The sequence below is a fragment of the Cervus elaphus genome, chromosome 30 (assembly GCF_910594005.1).
Source record: "Cervus elaphus chromosome 30, mCerEla1.1, whole genome shotgun sequence".
Classification (NCBI taxonomy): Eukaryota; Metazoa; Chordata; class Mammalia; order Artiodactyla; family Cervidae; genus Cervus; species Cervus elaphus.
The window spans coordinates 21782691-21806990 of NC_057844.1; the positions used below are offsets into that span (position 1 = coordinate 21782691).

The following is a 24300-nucleotide window of genomic DNA, read 5'->3' on the forward strand; positions in this document are numbered from 1 at the left end:
TTAAAATGTAGTAAACCCTGAGTTCTCTCCAGATTTCCTCACTGGCTCTTCGTTCCCTAGCAGAGACTTAGATACGGATGCTCCCCAGGGTTCTGCCTTGTGCTACCTACTTTTTCTTGATGGCTTAATTATCCCACACCTGCAGCTTTCAAGGCTACAGTCCATTCTCTCCTCCTGAAGTTGAGCTCAGACTCTAGCTGCCAATTTGGCATTCCTACCTAGGGGTCTCCAGGCCACCTCTGATTTAGCATATTCTAAATAGAAATACTTCCTTTTTTCCAATATATACTCTTTTCCTGTATCCCTTCAGTAAATGGCATCATCAAGTAGCCATTTGTAGTGGCAGGCTGTAGTCCACAGGATCGCAAAGAGGCGGGCACAGCTGAGCAACTAACAGACACACACTAGTGGCCCCAGCCAAAAGTGCATTATAATGCATCTGTGTGCATGTGTTCTGAGTCACTTCAGTTGCGGCCGCCTCTTTGAGACCCCGTATATTGTGGGGTCTCAATTTATTTTTGAGCCTGCCAGGCTCCTCTGCTCATGGGATTCTCCAGGCAAGAATACTGGAGTGGGTTGCCATGCCCTCCTCCAGAGGATCTTCCCGACCCTGGAATCGAACCTGTGTCTCATGTCTCCTGCATTGGCAGATGAGTTCTTTACCACTAGTGCCACCTAGGGAGCCCTGTAATGTATTTGCATTTCCCCTCAAACCTGAGGGCAACCAGTTCCCTGGCCTGACTCACTACCTCAGAGCGGCCTCCATACTTCCCCTCTGTCTCTTCCCAGGAGGATTTTGCAGGCTTCTGTCTCCCGCAACATTTGCTTGGACTTTTGAAGTAAAGTCCAGACCAGTCCTCCTGTCTCTTGTCGCAGCCTCTGGCTACTCTGTCATCAGATATCCAAAGTTCTAGTCTAATTAGGCCACTCCTCTGGGTGTAAACTCTCCATAACTTCCGGAAGAATAAAATCCAAATTCCTTGATTCCTGCCCACTTCTCCAGCCCCATCTATCACAACTCTTCTACCCAAGTTTCAGCCTTATTGCTTGCCCGTGTACGTGAGGTCACTTTGCTGACCTCTTGCCCTGAGAAACTCCTCTCTCATCTTTAAGAGTTAGCCTAAAGCCCCAAACATATTCTCCTGAGCAGGTTGCACTACCTCCAGGGTAGGTTAAAAGGCTCTTTTAAAAAAAAAAAAAAAGACTTATAGCACACGTGAAAGTGAAAGTCAGTCGTGTCCGACTCTCTGTGACCCCATGGGCTATACAGTCTGCGTAATTCTCCAGGCCAGAGTACTAGAGTGGGTAGCCTTTCCCTTCTCTAGGGGATCTTCCCAACTCAGGGATCAAACCCAGGTCTCCCAGCCACAAGGGAAGCCCACACATACACATCCTCATTTGTTCGGTTTTGTTGCTGTTGTTTATTTGTTTTGTTTTTGGCCGTACCACAGCATGCTGAATCTTAGCACCCTGACCAGGGGTTAATAAACCCACGGCCCCTGCAGTGGAAACTCAGAGTCCTCACTGCTGGTCCACCAGGGAAGTCCCAAAAGGCTCTTCTTAAGAGTTTCCTAGCATTTAGTTCAAATTTCCACTTCAGCATGTATGTGATAATTATTAGTTCACATGCAGGTTTCAGAATATGGTTATGTATTAAAAGAGACAACACCTGTATAGCTCCTAAAAGTGCCTGCCTGGTATGTGGGACATACTTAGTAAGTGCTGATTCCCTTGCTTTCTTGACCTCCCTTAGCCCAGCTGTGTGAAGGCAGGAGCCGTGTTCTGTCCGTGGCCGTTTCTGGGACCCAGTCCAGAGCTGGATGAACTGGAACCTCAGCAGTAGTTTTCACGTGAATCGAAACCAGACTGGTTGATTTCCTCCGTGTTTTCACCCAGAAGGCCTTCTTTTCACTTTCATTCTTATAACCTAGTCATTGCACAGAAGCCCTCGTTTCCCCCGTTTCCCAGCTCTCTGATATGGAGGAAGCTGGCGTTTTATTCTCTTCTCCTGCCTTTGTCAGGTGGAGCTCAGTCTGGATTTGTGGGGAAAATCATTGTTAACTCGCTGCCTTCATATAGCCAGGGCCAGACCTCCTGGTGGCTGAAGCACGAGCTTGGGTCCCAGAGGAAACCACCTCTGACTTGCGCCCTGTCATCTTTTAGCTGAATAATGGTGGATGAGTTGGTTCCCTTCACATAAGCCTCAATTTACTCACTGTGGACTGGGAAGAATAACGCATCCCTATGGGGCTGTTGTGAGGATTGTCTGAGGTAATTTATATAAGGGCCTCAAAAGCTGGTCTTTGTTATTTTTACAGCAGAAATTCTATTCATTTCAAGAAAAGATGAACTTGAGTTTGCATTTTGATAATTTTTATCTGAAATTAAAGAGTATTAGTTTTCATGCAGTTGTTTGCAAAGATAATGTTTTAAAACTTATAGTTTTTAAACATTTTTGTTTAGTAAAACTGACTGTATATGGATTGGGTTGGCCAAAAAGTCGTTCAGGTTTGCTCATAAGATGTAATGGAAAAACCTGAATGAACTTTTTGGCCAACCCAATAATTTTTTTTTCCAGTTTTACTGAGAAATTGACATATGTCACTCCATAAGTTTAAGGTGTAGAGTGTGATGGTGTGATTTACATATACTGTGGAACAGTGACCACAATAGGTTTAGCAGACCTCCATCTTCTCATATTATAGATACAACAAAAAGAAAAGAAAGAAGGAAAAAATTGTTTTCTCCTTGTAATGTGACTCTTAGCGTTAACTCTCAGCTCTCCTATGTATCAGATAGAATTGTTAACAGCAACTAATGTTTGCTTTCTACTTTTGCTCATTGCTTGCTATCTGCATATTTATTGGTTTGAATAATGTTCAGGGCTAAAAATTTGTGAATTTCAATCCTGAAAAAGCTACTTAAACTTTTTAGCATTTAACATTTAGCATAGACCCAAGTTTCAAGCCTGGGTCGTGCAATCAATTATGCCTGTGACCTTGGATAAGTCCCTTAGTACCTTTGGACTTCTGTTTCTCTATCTAAAGAATAAGTCATTGTTCTAGACCCTTACAAATTCTAAAATTTCAAGAAATCCAGAACTTACCAACCAAAGATCCAAACCTCTTTCACCAGCTGCTTTCATAAGGAGGAACCATAGTTGACAGCCTTGGCTATCAGGCTAAACTTCATGACATCAACCATAAGCAATTTCCAATTTCAGCGGCAACTTTTTTGTCCAGGACAACTTGGGCAAAATTTTTGAGCTTTTCTTTTTTTGTTTAAAAAATCAACATTAACAACTAGACTTTATGTAAACTGGTCTCATGTAATTCGCTGTTAATATTACAGCAGGATTTTTATGGGGTGTGGATGTTGTCTATGGTGTTCAGTTGTTTTCGCTATGTGTGAACAGTAATTGGGGCCCTGAATACTTCAGAGACTTTCTTTGTGTGATACATCAATGTTCTGGCTTCAGATTTTGGCCTTGAGCAGGATATTCCCCATTCATTGAATAACTTCCAGGAGCATTTGTCTTTAAGATTCTGAAATTTGCCAGAGGCAGCCTTGGAAGTGGTTGCATTCAAACTTATGTATCTTTTTTCTTTTACTTGCTCTCTCCCTTCCATCCTCTTGGGAGAGATACTATTGAAAAACCAACTGGATCTGGTTACCTGCACCCTGTGTTTGGGGACTACCGGTGGGAAAGCACAAAAACATTTTATTATTGAAGTAAAGAAAGGTGATAACAGGCGAACAAGCACCCAGGCAAACCTAGAGAAAGAGTAGCGTTTATGTGCGGGAAGACCTTGAAATTCTGTTTTGTGTCTAAGCTTGTATTGGAAGGAGAATTTATCGAAAGAATTTGTAAACCCAAATGTGTTTCTTTGTAGGTGATATTTTGAATCTAGAGAGGCTAACAGCTGCTGTTGCCGTACAAACCCCAATTATCTTTTCTCTTGCTTCAAATGCTTCCTAGTAATGTGACATGTTAGTCTTCTTAGAAATATGACTAAGGGTTTCTTACAGTTGAGAGCTGGGGGTTTGCAGCTAAAGCATTCCTTCTCCCCGTTTCTCAAAGTACATATGATGAAAAAAGATTAGGGCCATTAGGCAGTTCATGGAAGGGGAAAAAAGGCTCTTACCCTCCCAGTTCCTAGGTGAAGGGAACGTTCCAACATTTGGTAGCCAGCGAAGCCTCTTTTCATAATTTAAAAACAAAAAGGAATAACTCAACTCTCTGGACAAATTGACAGAATCTAAAGTGAAGGTTAATCAAAACCAAAAGTCAAGTCAGTCACTGAACCCATTGTCCTCACTGTGGTCTGTGAGGTCAAATCTATTCAGTATTTTCATAATAATACTAAGATGATCCATTCGCCTTTTTATTTTCATTTTCTAACAAGCATGCAGATTGAATGCAAAAGTAGAGACCAACAGCCAGCTATCTTCTGTTAATGAGATTTGCAAAAATGGCAAACAACACCATGCTTTCCACTTAAATTTTTTGTTTTGCACAATATAGATATTTTTGTAAAGAATGTTATTTATATTGCAGTGTAACAAATTTAATGTTGTTATTTTAATGAATTAATAGTTTACAGTTTTCTCCACTTTCATTTCTATTATGGGGGACTTCCCTGGTGGTCCAGTGGTTAAGACTTCACCTTCCAGTGCAGGGGGTGCAGGTTCGATCCTTGGTTGAGGAGCTAAGATCCCACATGCCTCGGGGCCAAAAAAACCAAAGCATAAATAACAGAAGCAGTATTGTAACAATTTCAATAAGGCCTTAAAAAACATTCCACATAAAAAAAAATCTTAAAAAATTATGATACTCTCAATAGATTCAACCCATGGGGTCCTCAATAATTTTTAAGAGTAAAGGAAACTAGAGACCTGAAAGTTGGAGAACTGCTAATTAAACAAAAACACAATTAAGATACGAATTCCAGGCCAGTGACGGCTAAAGTGTGGAGATAGCCATAAGTGAGAACCTGGGAATCTTTGAATTTTGGAGTTCTTGTACAGAAAGGAAAAATAAAGCACATATTGAAAGCAAATCCAAAGAGAGAGCAAGATGTATTGGTAGAGAGAGGCTGAATGAGAACCCCATGGGTGAGACACAGACTTGTTCACTCCTCATTCCATGGACTAGTGACCTCCAGAGTGGATACTTGGCCCAAAGGCTGGGTAGGGCCCTTATATGGGCTGGCTAGGGTCCTAGAGAGAAAAGGTAGTTAGACTGCTCAGCTTCCTGCCTTGACTTTGAAACTGAAGGTCAGTGGGTTAAGTTGAAGCTGAAAGGTCACATAGGAGAGGGGGCCAGAGGGGCTGTGATGGCCACATGCAAGCTCTAATCATGAAGGAACAGAAGCTGAGTTGTTGGATGGGCCTGGTTGGTTGAGAAAGGATAGTAGATTGCACTTGGAGGGAAAAAGCAGATAATAGAGAGGCTTTGAGCCTGCAAGAGAGAGACAGGAGGTTAAGTGTGGCTTCAGTGGTTAATGCTTCCCCATTACAGGCTTTGTCTCTTTACAGTAAATCCTCTTCTTTACTGGCAAGCCAAAAGAGCCTGAGTGAAAAGTAGAGAAATACAAGTGTACAGATTACAAGGACTAGCACAGTTTATATGATTAAGACATGAATTTAATTCTGAACTACCTAGTAGTCAAGGGAACAAGGAGACACTGTTAATCACGAAACCAGATAACAAAGAAGAAGGCAGCTATATGGGTCGTGAGGAGTTTCTAACACTGAATTTATAATCAATCACCTTCTTATGTGTGGAGGTTCCTTAAAAGATTAAAAATAGAATTACCATAGTCCCACTTCTGGGATCCAGAAGTCCCACTTATGAGCATATATACCTAAAATAATTCAAAACAGGATCTGGAAGAGAAATTCACACCCCCGTGTTCATGGCAGCATTATTCACAATAGCCAAGAGGTGAAAGCAACCCAGATGTCTCTTGACAGATTAAATTTTTAGAAATTGGTATGTACATATAGTGGGACTTCCAGATGGTAAAGAATCTGCCTGCAATGTGGGAAACCTGGGTTTGATCCCTGGGTGGGGAAGATCCCCTGGAGGACAGCATGGCAACCCACTCCAGTATTCTTGCCTGGAGAATCCCAGGGATAGAGGTACCTGATGGTCTATGGTCCATGGGGTCGCAAAGAGTTGGACACTACTGAAGCAACTTAGCACACACAGCACATGTACATATAATAGAATATTATTCAGGCTTTTTAAAAAAGGAAATTCTGACCCATGCTACAACACTGATGAAACTCAAGTACGTTTTGCTTTGTGAAATAAACTAGTCACAAAGGGACACTTACTGTGTGCTTCTCCTCATGTCAAGTATCAAAAGTAGTCAAAATCATAAAAACAAGAACTAGAAAGATGCTTACCAAGGACTGGGGGAAAGCTGGTAATTAGTGTTTAATGGGTATGGAGTTTCAGTTTTGTAAGATGAAAAAATTTCTAGAGCTATGTTGTGCAGCAGTGTGAATATACTTTACACCACTGAACTATACATTTAAATCTTTAAAATACTTAAAAATCTTAAAAATATTGTGAAAATGACTATGTTACCAAATGCAACCTACAGATTTAATGCGATCCCTATCAGATTACCAATGGCTTTTTTCACAGAACTAGAACAAAAAATTTCACAATTCATATGGAAACACAAAAGACCCCGAAAAGCCAAAGCAGTCTTGAGAAAGAAGAATGGAGCTGGGGGAATCAACCCTCCTGACTTCAGATTATACTACAGAGCTACAGTCATCAAGACAGTGTGGTACTGGCACAAAAACAGAAATATAGACCAATGGAGCAAGATAGAAAGCCCAGAAATAAACCCATGCACCCATGGGTACCTTACTTTTGACAAAAGAGGCAAAAATATACACTGGGGCAAAGACAGCCTCTTCAATAAATGGTGCTGGGAAAACTGGACAGCCACATGTAAAAGAATGAAATTAGAACACTTCCTAACACCATACACAAAGATAAACTCAAAATGGATTAAGGACCTAAATGTAAGACTAGAAACTATAAAACTCTTAGAGGAAAACATAGAATATTCGATGACATAAATCAAAGCAAGATCCTCTATGACCCACCTCCTAGAGTAACGGAAATGAAAACAAAAGTAAACAAGTGGAACCTGATTAAACTTAGAAGCTTTTGCACAGCAAAGGAAACTATAAGCAAGGTGAAAAGACAGCCCTCAGAATAGGAGAAAATAATAGCAAATGAAACAAGTGACAAAGGATTAATTTCCAAAATATATAAGCAGCTCATGCAACTCAATACCAAAAAAACAAACAACCCAATCAAAAAGTGGGAAAAAGACCTAAACAGACATTTCTCCAAAGAAGACATACAGGTGGCTAACAAACACATGAAAAGATGCTCAACATTGCTCATTATTAGAGAAATGCAAATCAAAACCACAATGAGATATTACCTCACACCGGTCAGAATGGCCATCATCAAAGTCTTCAAACAATAAATGCTGGAGAGGGTGTGGAGAAAAGGGAACGCTCTTGCACTGTTGGAAATGTAAATTGTTACAGCCACTAAGGAAGACGGTAGGTATGGAGATTCCTTAAAAAAACTAGGAATAAAACCACCATATGACTCAGCAATCCCACTCTTAGACATACACCCTGAGGAAACCAAAACCGAAGAGAACACATGTATCTCATTGTTCATTGCAGCACTATTTACAATAGCTAGAATATGGAAGCAACCTAGATGTCCATCGACAGATGAATGGATAAAGAAGTTGTAGTATATACACACAATGGAATATTACTCAGCCATAAAAGGGAACACAGCTGAGTCAGTTCTAATGAGGTGGATGAACCTAGAACCTATTATACAGAGAAGTAAGTCAGAAAGAGAAGGATAAATATAGTATTCTAATGCATATATACAGAATCTAGAAAAATGGTACTGAAGAATTTATTTACCAGGCAGCAGTGGAGAAACAGATATAGAGAATAGACTTACGGAGATGGGGAGAGGGGAGGAGAGGGTGAGATGTATGGAAAGAGTAACCTGGAAACTCACATTACCACATGTAAAATAGACAGCCAATGGGAATTTGCTGTATAGCTCAGGAAGCTCAGGGCTCTGGACCAACCTTGAGCAGTGGGTGGGGCGGGAGATGGGAGGGAGGCCCAAAAGGGAGGGGATGTGTGTACACCTGTGGCTGATTCAGGTTGGGGTTTGACAGAACACAGCAAAATTCTGTAAAGCAGTTATCCTTCAATTAAAAATAAATTAATTAAAATTTTAAAAAACTAAAAAAAATTGTTAAGATGGTTAATTCAATATTGTGTGTTTTTACCACAAGAAAAAGTCAGTCACCCACATGTAAATGAATGATTGAAGCCGTAAGTTATATATTTGACAATATGCAAAATGAGAAATTTACCAGCATTGAACTTCCCAACAAGATTTTGGTTTTGGATCAATTTCTGTTACGGAGGCAGATGCAAGAAAAAGACATTTCTGTTCCCACCCAGAACTGTAGTACCTCTGTGTTCAAGAAACGTCATCCGTGTCATGTATTCCCTCTCCTCAGTAATGGCTTTGCACAGGCCCACACATAAGGGTATCTCAGAGCTGTATGCTTTATAACACTTTTGCTGGGTAGTTAAGCTCATGATATTCCTCCCTTCATTCTCCATCGTGTTGGCTGAGTTGAGATCCTGTTTCTTTCTTTCTTTAATTTTATTTTCTTGACCACACTGCATGGCCTGTGGGACCCTAGTTCCTCGCCCAGGGATTGAACCCAGGCCCCCTGCACTGGAAGCTTGGAGTCTTAATCACTGGACTGCCATGGAGGTCCCAAGAGTTCCTGTTTGCTTTTTGAATGATCTTGCTGGATAGTTGGACTTTTTTTTTTTTCTTTTTCTGAGGGAGTGGAAAACCTATACAGAGACTCTGATTCAGTTTTCTTTGTAAAAATTAGATTTATCAAGTATTAAATCAGTTTATATGTTCTGGTATGCAACAAAGACAACAAAGACAGAGTAGCAAATTATCTAATTTTAGACATTTCTATTCCCTCGAGCCGTGCTATATTTTAAGAAATAAGAGATCATTGGCAAACTTTCAACTAAAGCAAGAAACTTCACAATTTATATTTATATATGTGTGTGTTTGTGTGTGTTTTATGTGGAAGATACCATGGTTCTATTATTAGAATTCTTCAGAATCTTTTTCATTGAACCTTAATAAGTGAGCAGTTGGACTGTGCTTAGAAGAGTGTAACATTCACTGACTCTATAACTCAGAGAGCAGTGTCAGGATGACCACGGAAACAGTAAAAGAGCCAAGCTCTTGGCTTTCTGATTTAATTATTATTGATTGTTCAAAAGGTCTTAAATTTTGCAGTGGTTTAGCATCACTTTGAAAAAAGCGGGGCGGGGGCCAGGGGGAGGAGGAAGAGAAAAAAGAAGGAAAGAAAGAAATGTCTTGGGTTGGCTAAAACATTCCTTTGTGGTTTTCTCTAAGATGGTTTGGAAAACCGTGAAGAAACTTTTTGTTGCTCAGTTGTGTCTGACTCTTTGCAACTCCATGGACTTCAGCATGCCAGGCTTCCCTGTCCTTCACTGTCTCCTAGAGTTTGCTCAAACTCATGTCCGTTGAGTTGGTGATGCCATCCAACCATCTCATCCTCTGTTGCCCCCTTCTCCTGCCCCCAATCTTTCCGAACATCAGGTCTCTTCCGATGAGTCTGGCCAACCCAGTACTTGGCACAGAGTTGGCGGCTGCTGCCTGACCTCCATACAAAGTTTGGGTGTTTTTGCAGGGGTGGAGACACTTTCATTTCTTCTAGCTCCTGGGCCTGCCTGTGCTCCTGTCATGCCTGCCTGATCCCTGGATGGAATCAGAAGCTGTAGCGTGGCACCGTCCCATCATTTCCTGCGTTTCCCAGAAGATTCCAGGACATCCCTGGAACGTGTGTTGTGTAGGAGTCTAAGAATGACTAAAAGAAGAAAACCAAACATACCTTTCATTTGAGTGAAAACAGAAAGTACTGCCTGTTGACCTCTTCCTTAGACTGACGAAAAGCTGAGGAACAACTTGACTTAGGTGAAGTGACCTCTGTAACCGCACAAGAGCCCTGGCATCCGCGGATGAATTTTTATAAACCCGCAGGAAACAGTTGTCGTTCTTGTGAAATATGCCTCCAGAGGGTTGAGAACGGTGTGTATGTACGCAAGCGCGGGCCTCATTGACATGCTTTAATGACAGGGCATGTCGGCAACTTTTCTTTTCAGTATGATGTGGCCCAAAGAAAGAAATGTTACCATCTGACTGACTCATTCTGCAGGACCTGGTTTTCATAGGAATTTAAAGAGACAAAGAGAAGTAGGGGGGGAAATTTGATAAATGTGCAGAGAAGCTGATTAGAATTGCCCCATTTTTATTTTTTGCTGCATGCCCAGCCCAAAGTGCTGACTGTCAATAACAGCCCTTCACGTTGGAATGTTGGAACGTAACCAGTCTTGCCAGGTTTTTTTCCTCTTTTCTTCTCTTTCCTTAATTTGATCTGAAACATGCCTTCTTCCTTTCCTTCTAAATCTTACCAGTGGAATGGTGCTTCAGTCCGCCTTGGCAATTACGACTGTGTTAAACGTCCCATGTAACCTCGTACCCTCTCTTGTATTGATCGTCTTGCTGTAGCTGCCACAAGTCAGGATTTTTCCTGGGTCCATAATGTGATGGACCCCGGGACTGTGATATCACTGTTTTTAAGTTTTAGTCCAAAAGCAGCAACCATAAATCTATCTTTTTTTTTTAAACTTGGTTTACTAAGGATTAAAAAACAATCACAGAAATTAATGAAAATCTAAATATGATCTCAAAAAGCAGCATGTGAAACTTTGTTGAAGAAAATTATCCAATTTTGTGAATATAAAAGACTTTTAAATGTCAGTTCTTCCTGAAGTTAGAGATTTAGTAAAATTCCAATCAAAATTCCTAATATGATTTTTCTTTTTTGTCACAAAAAATGTTATTATAATGATCATCCAGCTACATTTTTTAAGAAGAGAAACTAGGAGACACATAGCTTCTGGGTTAAGACATACTTTATATCTGCAGTAATTAAGTCATTTTCATTTCGACACAAGAATAGAATAGCAGGTCAATAGAGCAGAGTTAGACAGCTCCCAAATAGACCCAATTATGTGTAAAAACATAAAACAGGCTAAAGAAGACATTGTAAGTCAGTTGTGGATGGGAAAAGTTTCTAAATAAATACTGCTAAAGCAGTTGGTTTGCTGTTAAGAAAAAGATCGATTTTAATCTTCACTTCATGTCCTACACCAAAATAAATTTCAAGAGCCTTAAGCAGCTTTAAACATACAAAATAAAGCTTCAAAAAAGCAAAATGAAAAACTAGAAGTAAACAGAGTGGGCAGTATACAGTTTTTAAGAGGGAGAACATGTAAGCTTAAAAGAGTGGAAATCACAAAGGAAAATATTATATTTGATTACATAACATTTCAAAATTTCTCAATCTGAAAAAGCTGCTTAAATACAATTTTATGAAAACAACAAATAGTTATTTAAAATATGATAGAGGATGTATATTATCTTCAAACTGTGATAAGCATATAGAAATAAATAACAAGAACTCTAAAATGCTATAGATAGCAGAAAATTCACAGAAGAGGAAATAACTAAAGTCTAATAAGTATTTTAGAGTGTTAAAATTTTTAAATTATATTTTTATCTAAGTAATAGCAATTTTAGGATATTATTTAAAATTCATATTGACTAGAATTGAATAAAATAGATTCTCTTTAACACTGATAGAAAGGACATATTAACGTAAACTGTTTAGAAAAAGTACTGATCATATGCAGTGAGAGCTTTAGAAGTATTTGTACCTTTACATCAATAATTTCATTTCTGGAAAACCATTCAAAGAAAATCATCATAAAAACAAACAAAGATCATTTATAAAAGATAATCTTGTTTTTAAAATAATAAACTATTTTAATAAAATAATAAAAAATACATTTTACAGTAAAAACTGGTGTTTTAGAAGTTTAATGGTCAGAGACTAATTAGTTGAAATCTCAATATAGTCTTCCAATGGAATATTATGTAGCCATTAAACTATGTTTTCAAAGAATTATTTAGTAACATGAGAAGTGCTTCAGTGGTACTACTGCTATTCCAATTTAATGTGTCCTTATGTATACCAGCGAAAAGGTTGAAAAAAAATAATTAAAATATTAACAGTATTTATCACTGGTAGAATTATAGCCAATTTAAATTTCCTTCTTGTTACTGTTCCACAGTTTTCATTTTTACTTCTATAATAAGAAAAATAATACTAAAAATAAAGCAGAATTCTTTAGTCTGCTTAGTTCTGAATTTGAAATTCAACTAGATAAAAAATAAGTAAAAATATAGACTATTTGAAAATTTTCATCATTTCATTGGAAGGATATACAAGTAAATCTAGAACTTTGGATAAAATACATTTTTTTCTCATCTACAAAACACAAAATCATTACTATCTTCACCATGAAGAAAATCTTAACTAATTCTAGAATGTAAAAATGTTACATGTTTTCTGAATATAAGCTAATAAAACTAAAAATTAACAACAAAAAAAATCCATAAATATAAATGCTCATAAATTAAGAATTTTTTTCTAAGTTACCTCTCATTTAAAGAGGAAATCAACATATAAATGATATATTTATTAATTCATAAAACAACACTGAAATTGTTTAAAAGCAACTGCTTTGTATCAAAACCTATGGAATACAGTCAGATCTATACCTTGAGAATTTTGCCATAAAATATTTTTACTTTAGCATAAAGATGTATACATGTGAACCTAAGCATTCAGCTTCATTTATGAAAAAGTGATAAAGTAAGCCAAAAGAAGGTTGGAAGAGAAAATTATAAAAGTAAATCTTGAAATTAGAGATAGGGAAAACAAAAGGATAGCACATAAAACCAAAAGCTGAGTTTTAGGAAGTGCTGATAAAATAGACAAATTCCTGGCACATGTCATTAAGGAAAACTGTAAAAATAAAAAGCAGATGATATTAAGTGTAAGAAAACAGATACAAGCGTATTATATTTATAACCACCTAATTTTGCTGTAATGCAACATACATGTTTTTAAAAATTATTGGATGATGCATGATCACATGATAAAAATCATAGGACATATGGGAAAAATTGGGGCACATTACTCAAAAAATTTTTCCAGAAAACAAACAACTTTGTTGGTGATATGTAAGAAATGAAGATAGGACACTGGTTAAAATGCCAGCATAGTTTTATGCATGTGTTACATAGTTGAGAAATCCATAAACATTGCAATATATACATAATTTTACCTGGAAAAGACGTGAAGCTTGCATGTGGAAGTGGGCCTCAGAAAGGTCACAGCTTGTGAGTTATTTTGAATTAATGGAGGAGGTTAACGGAAATCAGAAGGCCAAGTTTTAACACCAAGTGAGGATAGGTGTGGTTCTCAGGCAGTGATACCCTGAGGTAGATGGTAGATGTGTAAGGGGTGTGTGTGTGTGTGTGTGTGTGTGTGTGTACTGTGTAAGGGGTGTGTGTGTGTGTGTACTGTGTAAGGGGTGTGTGTGTGCACTGTGTAAGGTGTGTGTGTGTGTGTGTACTGTGTAAGGGGTGTGGGTATGTGTGTACTGTGTAAGGGGTGTGTGTGTGTGTGTGTACTGTGTAAGGGGTGGGTGTGTGTGTGTGTGTGTGTGTGTACTGTGTAAGGGGTGTGTGTGTGCACTGTGTAAGGTGTGTGTGTGTGTACTGTGTAAGGGGTGTGTGTGTGTGTGTACTGTATAAGGGGTGTGTGTGTGTGTGTGTACTGTGTAAGGGGTGTGTGTGTGTACTGTGTAAGGGGTGTGTGTGTGTGTGTATGTGTGTGTACTGTGTAAGGTGTGTGTGTGTGTGTGTACTGTAAGGGGTGTGTGTGTGTGTACTGTGTAAGGTGTGTGTGTGTGTATACTGTGTAAGGGGTGTGTGTGTGCACTGTTTAAGGTGTGTGTGTGTGTGTACTGTGTAAGGGGGGTGTGTGTGTGTGTTCCTGTGCAGCTCAGTTCAGCTGTGTTCAGTTTTCTATGTTCACCTGGTATTTCTGGAAGACAAAATCATGCATAACCACCTGTGAAATTGTAGCTATGCTCAGATCATTCCCTAATATGCCAATCCTGTTGAAACTAATTCATGTTTTTAGCATAAGTGGCATAGCAGATCTGCCTGTATAAGAGAATGAAAGAATCAGAAGACAATATTATATTAATTCTGTAGTAATATATTTGAAAATTTGAAAATGAATGATTTTATAACAATATAAATTAATAAATTTGACTCAAGGAGAAGTAGAATGCTTACATAGATCAATAGCTGTAATTGGAAATTAGAAAATTTTACATGGACATTTCTGTGAAGAAGACAGACAGATGGCCAAAAAGCACATGAAAAGATGCTCAACATCAGCAGTTGTTAGAGACATGCAGGTCAAAGCTACAATCAGGTATCACCTCACACTGGTCAGAATGGCCGTCATCAGAAAATCTACAAGCAATAAATGCTGGAGGGAGTGTGGGATATAAATTGGTACAGCCACTATGGAGAACAGTGTGGAGATTCCCTAAAAAAATAAAAATAGAGCTTCCATATGATCCAGTAATCCCACTCCTGGGCATATATCCAGATAAAACCATAATTCAAAAAGATACATGCATCCCAGTGCAGCACTATTTATAATAGCAAGGACATGAGGCAATCTAAATGTTCATTGATCAAAAATTGGATAAAGAAGATGTGATACACACACACACACACACACACACACACACACAGAGGAATATTACTGAGCCATAAAAAGAATGATATAGGACAATGGAATATTACTCAGCCATTAAAAAGAATGATATAGGATTTTCCTGGTGGGCTAGTGGATGGAGATCTGCCTACCAGTGCAGGGGACACAGGTTTGATTTCTGGTCCAGGGAGATCCCACTTGCCACAGAGAAGCTCAGCCCATGGGCCACAACTACTGAGTCGTGCTACAACCATTGAAGCCCAAGCACCTAGAGCCTGTGCTCGGCGATAAGAGAAGCACAACAATGAGAAGCCTGCATCCTCCAATGAGGAGTAGATCCTACTCACCACAGCTAAAGAGAACCCGTGCAAAGCAACGAAGACCCAGCATAGCCAAAAAGAAAAAAGAAAGAAAGAAAAATTTTAATGTAAAAAAAAAAAAAAGAAAGAAAGAAATAATGTCATTTGCAGCAACATGGATGGACCTAAAGATGTTCATACTGAGTGAAGTCAACTTCTTATTGCAAAATTCAGACTGAAATTGCATAAAGTAGGGAAAACCACTAGACCATTCAGGTATGACCTAAATCAAATCCCTTACGATTATACAGTGGAAGTGACAAACAGATTCAAGGGATTAGATCTGATAGACAGAATGCCTGAAGAACTATGGACGGAGGTTTGTGACATTGTACAGGAGGCAGTGATCAAGACCGTCCCCAAGAAAAAGACTTGCAAAAAAGCAAAATGGTTGTCTGAGGAGTCCTTACAAATAGCTGAGAAAAGAAGAGAAGCTAAAGGCAAAGGAGAAAAGGGAAGATATACCCATTTGAATGCAGAGTTCCAAAGAATAGCACAGAGAGATAAGAAAGCCTTCCTCAGTGATCAGTGCAAAAAAATAGAGGAAAACAATAGAATGGGAAAGGCTAGAGGTCTCTTCAAGAAAATTAGAGATACCAAGGAAACATTTCATGCAAAGATGGGCCCAATAAAGGACAGAAATGGTATGGACCTAACAGAAGCAGAAGATATTCAGAAGAGGTGGCAAGAATACACAGAAGAACTATACAAAAAAGATCTTCACGACCCAGATAACCATGATGGTGTGATCACTCACCTAGAGCCAGACATCCTAGAACGCGAAGTCAAATGGGCCTTAGGAAGCATCATACTAACAAAGCTAGTGGAGGTGATGGAATTCCAGTTGAGCTATTTCAAATCCTAAAAGATGATGCTGTGAAAGTGCTGCACTCAATCTGCCAGAAAATTTGGAAAACCCAGCTGTAGCCACAGGACTGGAATTCTCCAGGCAAGAATACTGGAGTGGGTTGCCATTTCCTTCTCCAACAGAAACATCTACTTCTCCTTTATTGACTAGTCCAAAATCTTTGACTGTGTGGATCACAACAAACTGGAAAATTCTTAAAAAGATGGGAACACCGCCTGTCCTGCCTCCTGAGAAATCTGTATACAGGTCAAGAAGCAACAGTTAGAACTGAACATGGAACAACGGACTGATTCCAAAGGAGCATGTCAAGGATGTATATTTTCACCCTGCTTATTTAACTTATATACGGAATACATCATGCAAAATGCTGGGCTGGATGAAGCACAAGCTGGAATCAAGATTGCTGGGAGAAATATCGATAATCTCAGATATGCAGATGACACCATCCTTATGGCAGAAAGAGAAGAACTAAAGAGCCTTTTGATGAAAGTGAAAGAAGAGAGTGAAAAAGTTGGTTTAAAACTCAACATTCAGAAAACTAAGATCATGGCATCTGGTCCCATCACTTCATGGCAAATAGATGGAGAAACAATGGAAATAGTGAGAGAGTTTATTTTTTTGGTCTCCAAAATCACTGCAGATGGTGACTGCAGCCATGAAATTAAAAGACGCTTGCTCCTTGGAAGAAAAACTATGACCAACCTAGACTGCATGTTAAAAAGCAAAGACGTTACTTTGCCAACAAAGGTCTGTCTAGTCAAAGCTGTGGTTTTTCCAGTAGTCATGTATGGATGTGAGAGTTGGACTATAAAGAAAGCTGAGCACCAAAGAATTGATGCTTTTGAACTGTGGTGTTGGAGAGGACTTTTGAGAGTCCCTTGGACTGCAAGGAGATCCAACCAGTCCATCCTAAAGGAGATCAGTCTTGAATATTCATTGGAAGGACTGATGCTGAAGCTGAAACTCCAAATACCAAATACCAAACTACCAAATACCACCTGATGTGAAGAACTGGCTCATTGGAAAAGACCCTGATGCTGGGAAAGATTGAAAGTGGGAGAAGGGGACGACAGAAGATGAGATGGTTGGAATGGCATCACCGACTCGATGGACATGAGTTTGAGTAAGCTCTGGGAGTTGTTTATGGACAGGGAGGCCTGGCGTGCTACAGTCCATGGGGTTGCAAGGAGTCGGACATGACTGAGCGATTGAACTGAAGTAAGTCAGACTGAGAAAGACAAATACCATATGATATCACTTATATGTGGAATCTACAAAGAAATGATACAAATGAACTTACTTACAAAACAGAAATAGAAACGCAGATGTAGAAGGCAAACTTATGGTTACCAAGGGAGAAAGGAGATGGGGAGGGATAGATTGGGAGACTGAGACTGACATGTAGACAGTGCTGTATATAAAATAGAGAGCTGAGAAAGGCCTATTGTGTAGCACAGGGGACTCCGCTCAATACTCTGCAGTGGCCTATGTGGGAAAAGGATCTACAAAAGAGTGCATATGTGTATATGTGTAACTGATTCACTTTGCTCTATACCTGAAACTAACACAACATTGTAAATCAACTGTACTCCAATTAAAATTAATTTTAAGAAAAGAAATTGGACTATCTGTCAAAAAGCTGTTATTTTTTAAAGGACTGGGAGTTGCTGATTTTATAATTGAATTCTAATTCTTCAGTCAGAGTTGTTTATTATTTTCCAGAAGATTTTGTTAAAAAGCTGTGTATGCTCAGTCGTGTCCTACTCTTTGTGACCCCATGGACTGTAGCCCACCAGACTCCTCTGTCCATGGAATTTTTCAGGCAAGAATACTGGAGCAGGTTGCCATTTCCTGCTCCAGGGGGTCTTTCTGACCCAGGGATTGAGCCTGCGTCTCTTTCCTCTCCTGCAATGCCAGGCAAATTCTTTACCACTGTACCACCTGAGAAGCCCCCATACCACAGTTGATCTTAGCCAAAAGGCCGAAAAGCAGCCTTTTTAAAAGGTAAGTTGCTTAATTCATTTTCTGAAGGTAAAGTGTGCCAGACATTGCTTTAAGTATTTCATAAATATTAACTAATCCTCACTGCAGTCTTATGAGGCTATTACAGAGAAGAAAACGGAAGCACAGAAATCTTGAGTAACTTCCCCAAGATCATGTAACTAGTACACGTTTTAGCTGGAATTTTAACCAGATAGTTTGGTTCCAGTGCCCGAGGTCTGAACTCTTACCTACCCCGTTCTTTGCTATCTTTAAACTAAAACTGAAGGAAGCTAGCTAGCTCTTTGGTTCCGCAGTGACTTTCTGAGTTGTATGAAGTACACCCCTTGAAAGGCCTAAAATCTGACTTACCCCAGTGACTGCTAACAAGGAATAGGCAATGCAGCCTTCTAGAAGAAGGGAGAAGGTAAGTGTGCTGGAGTTATAATCAAATTTTAAAGCAAGGGAGCAGAGAGTTGGTAGATAAATTCCGTCTTTACCCCGCTGTCCAGTGGATTCTTCCAAAGTCTGGTGTGTGTTCTGTCTGTCCAGAGACCTGCTGTGCCCTGGAGAACCAGTTGGGCTTCTTCACGAAGCACAGCCCAAGTTAGTGACACCATTAATCTTTTTCTGCTTCCTTTGCTTCTCCCTCACTCAGACCACAGATACCACATCTCCAAACTAAGAGATAGCACTTAAGTTTCACCTCAAACTCAACTTTTTAGGAAACCAGGCTGCAGCAGAATTTGAAGACGAAATTCCTAAAACAAGAAGTGAATATGGCAAATAAACATATAAAAAGTGCTCTGACTCATAAGCCGTTAAGATAATGCATATTAAACCATAGTGAGTTATAACTTTTGTATGTTAATTTGGCAAAAAATTGAAAAGATGAGTAATACCTAATGCCGATGAGATATGGGGAAGTAGGCTTTCGTATGAGGGCCAGATGGTGGGGAAATGAAATTCTGCATACTTCTACAAAGTGATCTGTCAGAGTGTATTCAGATATTAAGTGTACACAATCTTTCAGCCAGCATCTTTGCAACATATGCATTAGTTCATATGTTTATACATTTGAAGACATTTTTGCTGTATTGTAATAGTAGAAAATAGGAGACAAGTGAAATGTCCATTTAATGAAAGATACTTGAAAAAAATATGGTATATCCGTATTTTGGGGTGTGTTTTGCCCTGGAAAGATAGTTCTGATATATTACAAATGAAAAGAACAAATTATATGTAGTATGTAGTATGATCCTATTTTTACACTACACAACAAACCAGAAAAAAAAAAAAAAAACCTATATGTTTAATAAGGGTTTTCTTTAGGGTGAAAAAAACATGTGGAAGGATACAATAGACTGTTAGCACTGTTTCAAAGGATTGAGATAGAGAGTGGAGATGATTACTAACCTCTTCCTCATATATACTGTGTGATTTGTATGCGCATCTGTTACAGTGAACATTATGACAGGTGTGATGAGAACCCAGCAGCTCTCCCTAAAATCAAATTTCAGGCAAGGGCAATAATTCCTTTTCAACCTTGATTCCTTCTTATGATTTCTTTTCAACATTGTTCTAAGAGTTCTCTAGCTAACGGAATAAGATTAAAAAAAAAAAAAGTAAATGTATATTGACTGGGAAGGAAGAATTAAGACTATCTTTGTTGCAGATAACATGATGATTTATGTAGAAAATCTCAAAGAATTGTAAAACAAAAACAAAAACAAAAAACCCCAAAATACTCAAAACCTCCTGGAACTAATAAGCAGTCTTACTGAGGTTTCTCCCTGGAAAAGACCCTTATGCTGGGAAAGATTGAGGACAGGAGGAGATGGGGGCAAAAGAGGATGAGATGGTTGGGTGGCATCACTGACTCAGTGGACATGAGTTTGAGCAAACTCGGGGAAATAGTGAAGGAAGGAAATGTGACAGGCTACAGTTCATGGGGTTGCAAAGAGTCGGACATGACTTAGCACCTGAACAACAGCATTAAAATTTTAGGATTCAAGGTTAATATACAAGTCAGTCATTTCCTGTATACCAGCAATGAACAAGTAGAAATTGAAATTAAAAAAAAAAAATACCATTAGCATCCAGAAAGATGAAATACTTGAGTGCAAATCTAACAAGATATGTAGATCTATATGAAAAAAACCACAAACCTCTGGTGAATTAAAGAACTAAATAAATAAAGAGGTGTTCCACATTCATAGATAGGAAAACTCAATATTGTCAAGATGTCAGTTCTTCCCTATTTGATCTATGGATTCAGTGCAATCCCACCAACCACCCACCAATCCTTGGAATTTACCCAAAGGAGTTGAAAAAGTATGCCCACACAAAAACCTGCCTGCAGTTGTTTGGTGGTGGTTTAGTCCCTCAGCTGTGTCTGATTCTTTGCGACCCCATGGACTGTAGCCCATCAGGCTCCTCTGTCCATGAGATTCTCCAGGCAAGAATACTGAAGTGGGTTGCCATTTCCTTCTCCAGAGGATCTTCCGGACCCATATCTCTTGCGTCTCTTGCATTGGCAGGCAGATTCTTTTCTGACTGAGCTAGGAGAGAAGCCGCAGCTGTATTTGTAATTGCCAAAACCTGGAATCATCCAAGATGTCCTTTAGTAGATGAATGGATAAGTAAACTGTGGTACATCTTGTCAGTGGAATACTATTCAGATCTAAAAGAAACGAGCAATCAAGCCAAGCAAAGACATGGAGGAAACTTAAATGAGTATTAATGAATAAAAGAAGCCAGCCTGAAAAGGCTGCTTAACGTGATTCCAACTGTATGGCCACCTGGAGAAGGCAAAATTTTGGAGATAGTGAATAGATCTGTGGTGCCAGGGATTAAGCAGGAGAGAAAGATGAATAAGCAAAACACAGAGGACTTTTAGGGCAGTGAAAATACTCTGTATGATACTCCAGTGGCAGACATAATGTCATTTTACATTTGTCAAAATCTACAGAATTTAGACCAAGAGTGAAGCCTAGTGCAAACTGTGGACTTGGGACGATAATGATGTGCGATATAGGTCATCTCTTCTAACAAATGTATCACTCTGGTGGGATGTTGATAAAGAGGGAGGCTATGCATGTGTGGGGACAAGGGCTTTATGAGAAAATCTGTACTTTCCTTTCAATCTTGCTGTGAATCTAAAAATGTTCTTAAAAATAAACAAGGGAGGATAGAAAGATGGATAAAATAATTTTAAATGTGTATGTCTTTTATTAAAATTAATGTGCTTATTTTGGATTGTGCTGGGTCTTCATTGCAGTGCACGGCCTCCTCGGTGCAGTGGCTTCTCTGGTTGCAGAGCACAGGCTCTCGGGCACACGGGCTTCAGGATTTGCAGCACTCGGGCTCAGTAGTTGTGGTTGATTACAGGCTCAGGAGTTACAGCTCATGGGTTCAGTGGTCATGGTCCACAGGCTTAGGTGCTATCCACAGGCATATTCCTATCCGCTGAGCCACCAGGGAAGTCCTCTGTTGTTTTAGATTTGTCTTCACTGGGTCTTAGTTGTGGCGTGCAGAACCTATGACCTTTGTTGCAACATGCAGGATCTTTGGGTGCAGCTTGCCAACTCTGGTGATAGCAGGTGGGATCTAGTTCCCTGATCAGAGGTTGTACCCGGGCCCCCTGCCTTGTGAGCGTGGAGTCTTAGCCACTAGACCACCAGGAAGGTCTCTGTTGTTTTAGTAAGGAAAACTGGAAACAATATAGACATTTGTCAACAGAAGAACATTCCAGTACATCCTATGCAGTTGTTAAAAAGACTGAAGTTGACAAGTACGTATTCATATGGACTGATATGCATGATTTGTTACCAGAAAATAGTATTGTTGGATGATATTAATATTTTGTTTTATTACATTTCCAGTAATATTTTTCATAATAATTATCTCTGAGAAATAGTATCATCAGGAGCTTTTAAATATTTATCAGTCTTACGTTTCCTAGAATAGCAAATTGTCTGTCTGATCAAGAAAGTAACAATGAAAAAAAATGCTGACAGTTTCTGAAATTTTCTCCATGATTATGTATCTATTTTCATAGGAAAAACAAATGAACAAGAAATTAAATTCACCTATGCAGGGAACTGAGAATTTTATTATATATGTATATCTTAACCCTAAACACAAGTCTGCATCAGGTTGTTTTATTTTATATCCTGCCTGTTTCTGATAGGAATTAATGTACCTTTGGCCCAAGCTAAAGAACCCTTTCAGTGTATTAAAAATAACATATGCATGATATAAACTCAGTGAACACTTGCCCAAATAGCAATTGTCTTTAAGAAATACATTTTGTGTGTATGATAGGAAATTTGGGATGCTCTAAAGTATGGGGATGCTTTGAACTGTGGTGTTGGAGAAGACTCTTGAGAGTCCCTTGGACTGCAAAGAGATCAAACCAGTCCATCCTAAAGGAGATCAGTCCTAGGTGTTCATTGGAGGGAATGATGTTGAAGCTGAAACTCCAATACTTTGGCCACCTCATGCAGAGAACTGACTCATTTGAAAAGACCCTGATGCTGGGAAAGATTGAGGATTGAGGGCAGGAGGAGAAGGAGACGACAGAGGATGAGATGGCTGGATGGCATCACCGACTCGATGGATATGAGTTTGAGTCAACTCCGGGAGTTGGTGATGGACAGGGAGGCCTGGCGTGCTGCGGTTCATGGGGTCGCAAAGAGTCGGACATGGCTGAGCGACTGGACTGAACTGAGCTGAAAGTGTGGGGCACAGGAATAGCTCGCTCGTGGGAAGCCTCCGTACAGCACAGGGGCTCAGTTCAGTGCTCTGTGACGACTGGAGGGCTGAGGTGGACGGGGTGGGAGGGGCCTCGAGAGGGAAGCAGTGTGTGTACATGGGGCTCATTCACTTTGTTGTACAACAGAAACTAACATATTGTAAAGCAATTATCCTCCAGTAATAAATATAAATAGAGAGTGGGGCCCAGAGCTGAGCTATTCTTGCCAGGGATTAAGGGTGGTCGTGAACCATTGCTCAGATACGTACGTGCCTTTTTACCCACACTTACAAGCTCCTTATGGGAAAACTACTTGACTTCTCTAAAAATTAGTCTGTTCTCTTCAATTGTGAGCCTAGCTCTTCAGAAACCAGAAATGAACATTATGCCACTCCTTGAAGGAATGATGAAATGAATTTTAAAAATGACAAGTTGCATAATGTTTTTACTGAGAAAAACATGGTGAAGAAAATCCATTTGCAGATAAGCTTCTTAAGGGGGGGGGGGGTCAATACCCAGAGGGACTTTGTTAAAGTGTTTATCCTCTCACATCACCTTGTACTTTAACTTTGTGGCACCTATTGCAAAAGCAGTGTAATTATGTACCTCTGAAAAACCACAGAAACTATATGAACTCAGTAAATACCCAGATTGCAAGTCACGCGTCTGTGCGTCTGTCTTCCTACCACTTTTCTTGAAGTCATCAAGGAGCAATTCTGAAAGCCTCCAAATATTTTGAAAAGATTCATTGTTCTGTTTTTCAGTTCCCATAAAGACATCAATTTATTACTCTTGGCAGTTTTCCTTATATTTGACAACCTATTGTTTAAGAATATATGGAAATATACTGTTTAAGAATATATGGAAATTTCAAAATTTGAAATGCTGCTTTCAGATTTTGCATTTGAAAGAAGTTAAAGGACTCAAAAACCTGGCTGGAACTTATATATCTTTGACTGGCTTCTACATGTGGGTTTTTGTATATGCTTAGGTGAAGTATGCTAACATAAACACAAAATTTCACCTGTGTCTTCACAAAGAGTATGTACAATGTGTTATATAGAAACTGATCATTTTGAGTAAATTTGACACTGAAACTAACCTCATCAGATTGGGAGACACCTTTTACATATTCGTTTTTTCACTGTTTTTGACTATCTTTTACATATCCATGTTTTCACTATTTCTTGACTCTCTACTGTGCCAAAGCACTGTGCCAGATACTCTGGGGACACAGGGATGAGTAAGATGCAGCCTTGAGAAGCTTGTTGTACTGGGAAGTAAGACTGCTATTGGAAACAGAATCTTTAAAATAGCTAACTTATTTTCCTAGTAGAGCATTACCATCCTGTTTGATCTCTGGCCAGAGACTTGCAAAATTTCAGCTGTGGTACCACCGAGAAAAAAAGTAATTTGAATCGGATTTACCTTCAAAATTGACCTGGATCAAAACTCTGAACTTGATCCAGTTTTCTTCTCATG

General features: G+C 39.2%; 1 protein-coding gene across 6 annotated transcripts in view; it reads left to right on the forward strand.

Annotated features, from left to right (window-relative positions):
• Nucleotides 1-24300, forward strand: part of WDFY2 (WD repeat and FYVE domain containing 2) — a 179498-nt gene that overhangs the window by 100747 nt on the left and 54451 nt on the right. The gene's annotated exons all lie outside the window — the stretch shown is intronic.